Genomic DNA, 11,387 nt, shown 5'->3' on the forward strand with positions numbered 1-11,387 from the left:
AAATAGGTGTGTGATTTCTAGGGTAAAGGAACATGAATGAAACTGCAGCTTAGAGCAAAGTGAAAAATCAGCAGAGGCACAGCATACTCTGAGAACAAATTTTAATCAGACTCAGGGATGTTGTGTAGGACTTACAGCCATTCCTTGTCAAACAATTCTGGTTACTGAAAGCAAATGACTGTTCTTATGCAGCAATAGGAAGCTACCACTTTGAATGAAAATTGATTATTGTTAGAGACCTTCTAAAAAATGCAATACTTGTTTCAAACAGTCCTCTAAGCTTTGAAATTCCAGAAATGGATAATTAAGTAGTAGTAACACTCCATGCACACCATCCCGAGCATGATACCAGGTCACCGGCACACCGTTGTCCTCCAAGCGTTTCTTGTACAAAAGTCCATCATCCCTGAGAATGTCATATTCACAGGTCAAAAGGAAAGTCTCAGGCAGTTGCTGGATAACCTCATCATCAGCTAGAAGTGGGGAAAACTTGGTCTCAAGTGCTGCCTTGCACACTTCATACAGTACTTCTGAAAACGAGGCAAGCACTGGGGACTCAGAGGCCTTGACCTTGAACTCGGCCGGAATGAGGTCGGCATTAATCCACTTGCTGTACTTCACCTTCATGGCCTCAGGAACATGGGTATTCTTCATAATTGCATTCACACCTCTAGGTTTCAGAGCAAGATTCATGAAATAAAAAATCACAAGCAATTTTTTGGATAAAATAGGGCTTGAGTGGTACTGCTGGTAGGAAGGCAAATTGATATCTAGTGCCTGGAGAAATGGGTATATCAAGATCTGTGCTCGGAGCCTTGGGAGATCCGCTCGGGACACCAGTTCTTGGGCAACCGCTGTAGAATATGTGCCACCACTACTGTCCCCACCAATAATAATGCAATTGGGGTCAACTCTGTAATCCTTGGTGTGCTTCAGAAAGTGTATGGCAGCCGTGAGACAGTCTCTTAGCTTGATTGGATGCGGATGCTCAGGAGCTAAACGATACCTAAAGCAATGGCAAAAATGATTGCCACATTTATCATTTTGATACTCCTTTTGATGAGATTTTGATGAGATTGGTTACCCTCCCCCCCCCCCCCCCCCGTGAACACAATCAACAGAACAGAGGTTGTACCTAAGGCTTGGGATGAAGCAAAAATTGTTGTGGTCTCCTTTAGATCTGCTTAGTTCCTAGAGAAGTAATTCCTGCAGTGGTAAGTTGGTCAACCTAAAGCTGCCCCTTTCTGGCCTCACACACACTGACTCTGCACCAGGGAGAGAGGCTGTTCTATTCAGACAGGCAGACATTCCAAGCTTACTTATAAGCCAATCCTCAACTCCAGAACCATGTACTCTTTTCTAACACAAAGAAATACAAAGTCACTTACCCAACACTTACAACCACAGAATCACTTCTTTCTGATTCTGTTCATATCCTCCAGATTCGTTCATATCCTCCTGAAAAACATGTTTTTCCAAGGGAGATTATTGGACAAGTTCTATGAACATCGACGAAGCGATAAAAGCCTCAGGGGACTTTTTCATGTAGAAATCATGAGGTTGGGAAGGCACTGGGAGTAGATATGATTCTATTATTTTGTTCGAATCATTAAGAGGAATAAAAGCAGGTTAATGAAAGAAAAGGAAATTAGAAGGAAGGCTTGCAGTTCAGTCACAGAGAACATGCCCTGCATGCAGAAGATTCTGGACTCAATCCCTGGCCACATCTCCTGGAAGGGCAGGGTGAGACAAGGCCATGAAAGCACGCTAAAACTAATCATTTATGCAAATATTTACTTATGTTAATAATGTTTATGCTATGTTATGGGTGTTTATAGCTAAATTAGTTTAAAACAAATTATTGGTTTATATGTTTAGGAAATAAGGAAAAGTGTTTATTTGTTTAGCATGCTTATATGTTGAGAACCAAAAAAAACCCAAACATTTTTTTGGTCTCTGTCTGCAAAATGCAAGCTGGCTGCTAATTAGTCTCAAGGAATGTCTCTTGGCAAACTGCCAAAGCATCAGATAAGATGAACGCTTCATGAAAAAGGGAGTGAAATACACTCCCAAGCTTGAATGTCAAAACAAGTGGGCAGATGAAAACACATGGAAAAAGAACATTTTTGGCTTTTTAAACCTATTATTCTATTAGTTCCCTTTTAAATCAAAAAAGGAAAACAAAAACAGTTTTGCCATTTTAAAACATTGTATTTTCAGAAGGACAATTTTATGAATACTGAGAGAGTTATTTACACCAGAGCATCACAGAAGTGTCAAATAAATTACTAAGTTAGCATGCATGCCAAATATTCTTCAATAGTTAATAGTTATAGAGTGTAACTAACACACATATATAAGGATGTAATAGTTAGGAATAAGTTTTATTGTTTGAAAGTTAATAATAGCATAAAAATACACAGAAAGGTGAAAAAACTATTAAAAAGGCTTAAAGTCACAAGTCTGAAAATGTAACCTTGAGAGGCAGATGTCTTGCAAAAGTTAATTAAAAAGAGTCTAACAAGGAGACTCTGAAATGTGGTATAAAGTTACTCCTCACAGATAAGACTCTTACCTTAAGCAAGAGCATTCCTAACTCTATATCTCCTCTGTAGACTCAAGGTCCTGCCTGATACTTTTATTTGGAACTATTGAGTTACAACTCAATGTGACAGATTTAGATACAACATACGAGAGAACAAATAAGGAGTAGCCAGGAAGCAGGATGCACCTGCAACAATTAATTGGGAAAAGTTATATCTCTTGGCACCAAGAAGCGAGAAAACCAAAGGTTATACACAGCTTAGAAACATTTTAATGAGGAAAACTAGCAACATTAGATAGAAAGGCCTTGGCAAGGACAGTTTATCTGTTGCTAATTAAAAATAGAGTTTTCTAAGATACAGACACCTGCAGAAACCAGCTAAACAGGAAAAGATAAGCAGTAACATTCCTGAAAAAGTCCCCTAATTAAGCCAAACATCATTAGAGCCTCTGTCTGAACTAAAAGCTGACAGAAGGAGCTAGATTTAGTTAAAATAAATGAGAAAAGTCTCTTAAAATCCTTTTTACAATAAGAGGTTAGTTTGTCTTGTATTAAATATATGTTTATACCACTATAAATCTCAGTAACACGTCACATATAGAGAATCACACATGAAATAGAAGACAGACCAAAGAGCTTAGTTTAAACAGAGGTTGGCAGAAAGCCCACAGTGTTTGATCAGACAGAAAGGAATTTGGAAAGATAACACTGGTAGCTCTACCAAGGTCAAACCAGTAAAGAGTAGTAAAAGATAAGAACAGAGACATACCAAAGACCAGTAAATGAGTAAACAGTGCCATCTAGTGGTTTTTGAAATCTTTAAATTCTATATGTCTCAATGTATGTATTTGCCTTTTTTGGAGTCTGTAACTTGAAACCAACCAATCAAATGCTTGTAAAGTTATCTGTGGCCAACCCTGAGAAAGCCCTCCATCTCTGATGTCACACACCAGCCAATGAGAAGTTTAAGACTCCTCAAAAAAGGAGTCAGAATCAAATATAAGTGAGAGGCTCACACTGAAAAATTGCTTTCTCTGAGAGCTCCCACATGGCTCTCATTGCTCTCTTCACTTTGGACAGGAGTCCCTGAGAAGCCCCTTGCTGGCAATGAAATAAAGCTTGCAGACAATCACCACTCTTGCCTACTGAGTTTGATTTTGACCTTGCTTTTGACCTTGCAACAAGGGTATCCCAAGAAGGTGAAAATCTGGTTGAGTATTATAAGGCTTCAGCCTGTTGTCATCCTGGACCTAGCTGTTTCCATTTTGGGAAAGCAGCTCAATCACATGCTGAAAAAAGGAATTGTTTGTTTGGTCTGGGAGCAGCCATTCAAAGATCTGGGCAGCAAAGAGCCTAGTTCTGCACAGCTTGTTTTAAATAGCCAAGGACACCTTGACTGGCCATGGGATACAACTATGTCTTCTGGTTGGGAGGGGGCAGGAGTAAGTAGTTTTCCAGGTTATAAAGCCTTCTGGAAGTTTCAGAAGGTTCTGACTTTCTATTCGTTGTGAGCTGAGAGTTGGGTATAAAGTTGGAAGGGGGTATGACTGCTTTACCATTCTGCCATGAATGCCTGCCTGGTCAGATGCTGTGAGTGAGATAGGATGCAGACCTGGTGTAGAGTAAGCTTTGAGATACCTAACTGGGAGAGGGTTAGGATCTGTAAGTTCTTAGGAAGCTGGTTTCATTATTTTATGTTCTATCACTGTCCAATATGCCTGCCCTTTTTACCCTAACCTTATTTAATCCTTAAAATAAACCAAACATACACAGTTGTGCATCGCTTAATGACAGGGATGTGGTCTGGCACCCCTGTTGTCAAGAGAGGCTTGGTGTTAAACGAAACCTTCGAAGCTGAGGGGAGCTGTGCCTTGCCTCTGGAGGCTTTTCGGAGCCCCGCAAAGGCAGCACATGTCTGTGAGCTGCCGCTGGGAGGCTCAGAATGGCTGAAACAACCAAGAAAATGTGACTTTCCTATTAGGAAACAAAAGTGACTTTTTCTTTATTAGACATTAGGAGGCCCGGGGAAGCCCTGCAGGGCTAAAAAAAGCCTCTGGAGGCAATGGCAGCACAGGTCCCCTTGGTTTTGGAGGCTTGGGGAGGGGGACAAGGACCAGTGGCAGCTGTCACATATGTGGGCCATCACTGGTTGGAACATCAGTAACATCACCTGTATTTCCATTTGTGTTTTTCTGAGCAAGCCATCAAGACACTGGGCAGTGACTGGTCCTCCACGCACTTCTCATCACCCCTCAAAGCAATCCAAGCTACAGGCCACCAGCACATCTTGTACCAATGGGTTTCCCAAATAAATTACACAGTGAGTGAAGAATTCTCTCTTTATGTCTGTCCAAAATGACCTACCTATCGGTTTTGTTGGCTGATCTCATGATCCTGAAACAATGGTGCAAAATTCACTCCCTCATTCTGTGTGCAGGTCGTGACAATGAGAATGGCCAGAGGCCTAGTGCAGGCACCACACTGGCTCACAGAATTTCCCCCTTCCCCCACTGGAGCAGAAAGGTTGGCAGCAGGGGTGCTTCAGGAGAGGAACAGGCTGGGGAGAGACTTAGGATGGGGGTATTTCAGGGAAGGGAGGGGGAAATCTTGGTTGCAGCCAGGCACACCAAGCACCTATCCCCCTCTTCCCATCCCAACCTGCCCTGAGTCCTCTCGGGCTTACACCAGCTAAAGAGTTGGCATAGTTCTATGGAGAATCATTGTGGACCGGGTGGCTTAAGAGGAGGTAATATTTTTACTTACCTTCCTTAGCCGTCTGGTCCTCTCCCCAAAGCAGGGAGAGCGCAGGGTCTGTCAGCACCACTGCATATTATGGGCTAGTGGGAGTAAGACTGAGCCCTAAAACTTATTTATCTTGTTGCAGATCCCATAAGGCTGTCATTCCTTCCTAGATTCACAAATCTCTTATGTCTTCATTCTGGGTTGTGTTGAACATTGTGCACCACTTCAAATGACTTTCCTACAATTATCTGTGAACAGAATCGCACTGAAATCATGTAGCTAAACCACATTTGGAAGATGCACAAATTCAACAATTTCCCTTTGAGCAGATTAATAGGTACATATTTTGCAAAATGCTATTATGATGGACTGTCATTTTTTTTTTAAATAGCCATGAAATCCCCCGCCCCCCCAAAGTAGGTTCCCTCAAAGGAACTTACGGATGCTCCCAACCAGGCCAGCTCCACCATGAAGGTAGAGCATTCCTCTCTTTTGGCCAGCAACTGGTGTTTTGGGCCAGTACACCCTCACTGGGACGTCGTCAAAAATCAGATCCGTGATGAGCAGCTTGGAGTCCTGTAATGGTGGTATCCCATTGAATGTCAACCGCACTAATGCAAGCTTGTGGCAGATGCCAAGTTTTTCGAGAAACTTCCCCTAATTTCAAAGCAACGTAGAGAAAGCAAATCAAGAGACATTAGCATCCATGTTATTTTTTTTGTATTAAAATTATTTGCCAGAGAATTCTGCTTCATTGGCTTTAAGTGATAAATATTTGGGGGGGGGGGGAATGTTCTCCCATGTAGCCTGGGTGCATCTTTAGCTCTCACCCCTTTGCTCTCACATTATAAATAATAAAAGCTATGCATATAGAAATACTCAGAACATAGTAAAATACTTTTATAACAAGCACAATTATCCGGTGGCTCAAATGCAGCCAGCAATAAAATATAAAATAAATGCATAATAAGCACAGAGCAAACAGTTTAAAATCCCAGCAGAGTGCGGAGGGGGGGGGGCAAATGCCCCAGAGTGCCATGTTTCTGGTGCTGGTGTCACCTTCCTCACCTGCCCCACCCTGCACCCCACCCCCATTCAGAGCCCTCTGGAGAGCCATGGAGGCTATGTGCCTTGTCCCCAATCCTCCAAGTATTCTGGACTAAGAGGAATTCAGGTCAGGATTAAAAAGGTTTTAAATTATGGTTGAAATCTTTTCCTGTTAAACGCACTTTGCCTTTTGATGCCTCCAATAATAGTGGTTTTCAGCCTTCCTGAGGACTCAGAAGGCTTTTAGAGGGTTGGGAAAGTAGCACACAGCCTTCCTGACCCTTGGAAAGGCTGAAAATTGCTACTTCCTGTTTTCAGAAGTCTTTCAGAGGGCCAGGGAGGCGCACGGACTGCCCAGCTCTAAAAAGGCCACTTGAGAACAGAAGGGGACAAAGTCCGTTTAACAGGAAAAGATTTCAACCATAATTTAAAACCTATTTAATCCTGACCTGAATTCCTCTTAGTCCAGAATTCTTTTCAAAGAACAGAGAGTTAACCACAGCAGGCAGAGGACAAAGAGTGACTCTCCAAAGACCATTCTTATAATCTACCCAGGCCTGAAAGAATGGAACACAGCCGCCCCTTTTCCCCTGTTGGGCCTCTGGTCCAGGGCACTGCTCAACTTTGCTGAGCTGGTGGATGGTCCCACAGGTATGGCTTGCTCCTAACCTTCAGTGGGTCTGGAGTCTGTAGGGGAAGCTCAGCGAGGCCTCAGTCTATTCCGGGGGGGGGGGTGTTGAATGCACCCTGATCCCCTGCCTGGGTCTCGAGGCAAGCCAGTGGTTCCCAGGCAGGTAACCTCTGCCTGCCTCACCTGTCCTCAGACTCCTCATCATCACTGGCCAACCCCAGCTTTATGGAGCTTATCAGCTCCACCCGACTTCTCCCCCTTCCTGCCAGACATCCTTAAAGTGACCCCAGCCTCCTTTCCCCCTGCATATTCCCTGGTGTCTAATGGGATAGCAGGCAGTTGCCTGTCAGGTCGGGGGTGCTTCGGCTCCTCTGACTTGCCTGCCCTGGTAGAGAGGGTGCCCGCCCCATTGCCAGGGCACACAATGCATCCTCATTGCGTCCTCAAACACAGGGCATCCTCACCCAGAGAGCGGGGCCTGCTGTGGGCATCTCCAGCTGGCAAGGTCCTTGCCACAGGCATCCTGGGAAGCCCCAAGGTTTCCTGGGGTCCTGGCAGCAGGCGGGGGACGTGAACAGCGGCTGCTCCTCCCACTACTTGCCCTGGTTAAAGGGGTGTCTTGGTTGGCTGCGGGGGGGGGGGGCAATCTGGGAGGCTATGCCTTGTTCACCCTCCCTGCTGGGGCTGCGGTTGGAGGCCCTGCCTTGGCAAGCACTCACCTCCTCCAGGTGGCCCTCTAGGGATGGCAGTAGCAGCACAGGCTCTTGTATGACAGCTCGGGGTTGGATGCTGCCCCTCATCCCCCGCAGATAAGTCAGGAGCTCTCAGGTGGACTGTCCCCTGACATCCCCATTAAAAAAAACCCTGTTCCCTTAAAGGGGAAAAGGCTGTTCTTCCTTCCTAACCATCATATCACTTATTGTGAGGTCATTTAGTCTGGAAGCTCCTGGAGCTTCACTGCTTGGCAGGGCTACTCAGCTTTCACTAGACAGACCCCATGGACCCTTGATCCATCTAGCTCAGTACTGTCAAGCACTGACTGGCAGCAGCTGTCCTGGGCTTCAGGCTCCTTCCCAGACCAACCTGGAGATGCTGCCTTGGATTGAAACTAGAGCATTCCATGGGCAAAGCAAACACCCTGGCAAAGACAGCCTCTACACTCACATTTCGTTTCCCACATGATGGTGTTTCTCTTCATGATGCAGATCAGCCACAACCCTCATTTAGGCACTTACAAGACTACTTCGTGTTCCTCTCTCCTAGCCACTGCAGGTCAATTTGTGAGAATACGGTGTGCCCTGCATCTCCTGTGAGCAACTTAACAGAACAAGGATATATATAAAGTGCAAGTAAGCTTACCAAACCAAATGCGCAATCACGCACTATATCCATAGCTTGTAGTATTACACGTTGCTTGAATCCAGGAGGCAAGTCTGTCCTGGTGATGGCATAATAAACGGTCCATGGAAACATCAGGGAAGAAATGCAGGTGAAGATATACCAGGACAGAACCATCAGCAACTTTAGCCTGTTCGACACCCTGGCCTTTGAGGTGCAGGGTGCTGCAGGGTTCAATTCTGTCCCCCATGCTATTTAATATCTACATGAAACCACTGGGAGAGGTCATCTGGGGGTTTGGAGTGAGGTGCCATCAATATGCTGATGACACCCAGCTCTATCTCTCCTTTCCTCCAGACTCCAGGATGGCAGTTGAGGGCCTGGAGCGCTGTCTGGAAGCAGTGAGGATCTGGATGGGGGCTAACAAGCTGAAATTAAATCCGGCTAAGACAGAGGCTCTCCTAGTTCGGAAATCCTCAATGCAGTTGCTGGATTATGGGCTTGCTCTGAATGGGGTTGCACTCCCTCTGAAGGAGCAGGTTCGCAGCTTGGGGGTCCTCCTGGACTCGCAGCTGCTCCTGGATTCCCAGGTGGCGGCTGTGGCTAGGGGGGCCTTCGCTCAGCTTCGGCAGGTGCGCCAGCTGCAGCCGTACTTGGATTGTGCAGACCTGGCCACGGTGATCCATGCCACGGTGACATTGAGGTTAGATTATTGTAACGCGCTCTATGTGGGGCTGCCCCTGAAGACAGTTCAGAAACTGCAATTAGTGCAGAATGCGGCAGCCCGTGTGGTCACTGGAGCTAGGCGGTTTGACTCTGTCAGTCCGCTTCTCCAGGGGCTACATTGGCTGCCCATTCGTTTCCGGGCCCAATTCAAGGTGCTGGTTTTGACCTTTAAAGCCCTATACTGCTCTGGGCCAGGATATCTTAGAGACCGCCTACTCCCGTACAATCCGGCTCGCCCTCTCAGGTCATCAGAGAAGGCCTTTTTACAAGTGCCGCCACCCAAGGAGGTCCAGGTGGCGGCTGCAAGAAATAGGGCCTTCTCGGTAGTGGCACCAACATTATGGAACTCCCTTCCCCTTGACTTGAGAATGGCTCCCTCTCTTGAGAGTTTCCGGCGAGGCCTGAAGACACTGCTGTTTACACAAGCCTTCTGATTTTTTGGCCTTCTTAACATTTTTTACACATTTTGTAGTTTTTACAGGCCTGATTCCTCTGTGACTTGCTCTTTTGTGCTCTTTTTATTCTGTTTTTTAATCTGACTACTGTTTTTATGGTCTCTGTTAATGTGTTTTTAATGTTTTTATCTGCTATTTGTCCTAATTTATGTTTTTAAATTTGTTTTTTACATGTTGTTAGCTGCCCTGGGTCCCTTTAGGGAGAAGGGCGGGATATAAATAAAGTTTTATTATTATTATTATTATTATTATTATTATTATTATTATTATTATTATTATTATTAAGTGCCATCCCATTTGCTCAGGAGATCACACTGGAGACATCCCTTGTGGCATCAGAGGCAAACGGAGTCCTGCCTCAGCAAAGTCTCTCCAGCAAGTATAGAGGCAACAGTAGAAAGATAAACCCTGCACACACATTTGCTTTCTTGCTTAATGGCAAAGCTCAGAAGCTATTTGTTTTTGGTTTTTGCCCTGCCTCAGTGGTTTAGCAATCAAGTTATTCAGTGATTTCCAAACTGAAGCTGGAAGATATCAAATGTAATGTTGGTTTCAAAAGGATCCAGATGTCTGAGTAATTACAGGTTAGTCAACTTAGGACATAATCCTACCCTGTGCTAGAACAGCCAAGCCCTGCCTCCCACTCCCCCCACCCACCTCTGGGGCTGCCCACCACCTGCCCTCTCCCTGCCCAGGAATGCCTCCCTCCTGCCTCCTCCCCACCCACCATAGAACCTTGTGTTGACCCAGTTGGGCCTACGCAAGGCTCGCCACACAAGCTGCCACAGAGGCTGGATTCAGCCTCTGTGTGCCGGTGCACCTCTGTGCGCTGGCGCAGCTTGCTCATGAGGAGGCACAAACATACTTTACAGCATGTTTGTGACTCCCCTGGGCTGGCACAAGGGACTTGCGCCAGCCCAAGTGCAGCTTAGGATTGTGCTGCACATGTATGTTAAGGGATCTTCCCTGGGCTGCTGATAATTTGCAGCCTAGATAGGAGCAGGCCCTGAAGCCTTGGCCTGACTAAGCCAGCACAGCATCCTGGGAGCTAAGGATGATGAAATATCTGGTGACACATACCAGGTGACTGTTACCTCTGTGTGTGTGTGTGTGTGTGTGTGTGTGTGTGTGTGTGTGTGTGTCACCACATGCAATGTCAGAGTGACTTGGCATTTTTTACTGCACTCTGATTGGCTGTTACTCATATAAATTCCAGCAGGAGCAAGCTGGGTTGTGGAAGATGCAGAGTGGATTTTGTGCCAAGGCTACGTCAGTGTGAACCATGAATCGTGTACTATTTGGACTGTTGCTGTTGTAAATATTGTAAATAGTAAAGAGGCGTTTGGTGGAGGACTTCTGCCTTGTGTCGTCTTTGTCGCCGGGAGTGTGTGTGCTCCGACCTTGGGAGATACGCAAGCCAAGCAGCCAGACAGCAGCTAGCTGCGCGAACATCTCTCCAGCTCGCAAAAGGTTATGGGCCCAGCTGCTATCTAACTGCCCATGCCTGCGTCTGCTGTGCTGAGCGCGTCTGTGAGCACCCTGGTGAGTCTGCAGAGCAAAGTTTATCTGCGGGGACCTATGTACAGTCCTGAAAGATGGCTGCAGCGACAGCATATCCTCTGACTAGGCTCAATGAGAGCAACTATATGGGCTGGTCTGTTGAGATCCGAATGTGTCTGATTAAACAGTTGCTGTGGCAGGTCGTACAAACTGCACAGCTGGACGAGAGCCCAGAAATGGACGTTGCTAACGAGCAAGCCTTGGCCACTATTATTTTGGGCTTGGAAGACAGCCAATTAATCCACGTACGCGGCATAGAGTCAGCGCACGAGTGTTGGAATGCGCTGTGCCAAGTTTACATTTCTGACTCTGCCGTATCGAAGATCAGCCTTATGCGAAGGCT

At 45.9% G+C, this 11,387-nt stretch overlaps 1 pseudogene; it reads right to left on the minus strand.

The window, feature by feature from the left end:
* Positions 1-231: 231 nt before the first annotated feature.
* LOC136660286 (arylacetamide deacetylase-like 3) lies at positions 232-7,765 on the minus strand (annotated as a pseudogene).
* Between the last annotated feature and the right edge of the window lie 3,622 nt (positions 7,766-11,387).

The sequence above is a fragment of the Tiliqua scincoides genome, chromosome 9 (genome assembly GCF_035046505.1).
Source record: "Tiliqua scincoides isolate rTilSci1 chromosome 9, rTilSci1.hap2, whole genome shotgun sequence".
Taxonomy (NCBI): Eukaryota; Metazoa; Chordata; class Lepidosauria; order Squamata; family Scincidae; genus Tiliqua; species Tiliqua scincoides.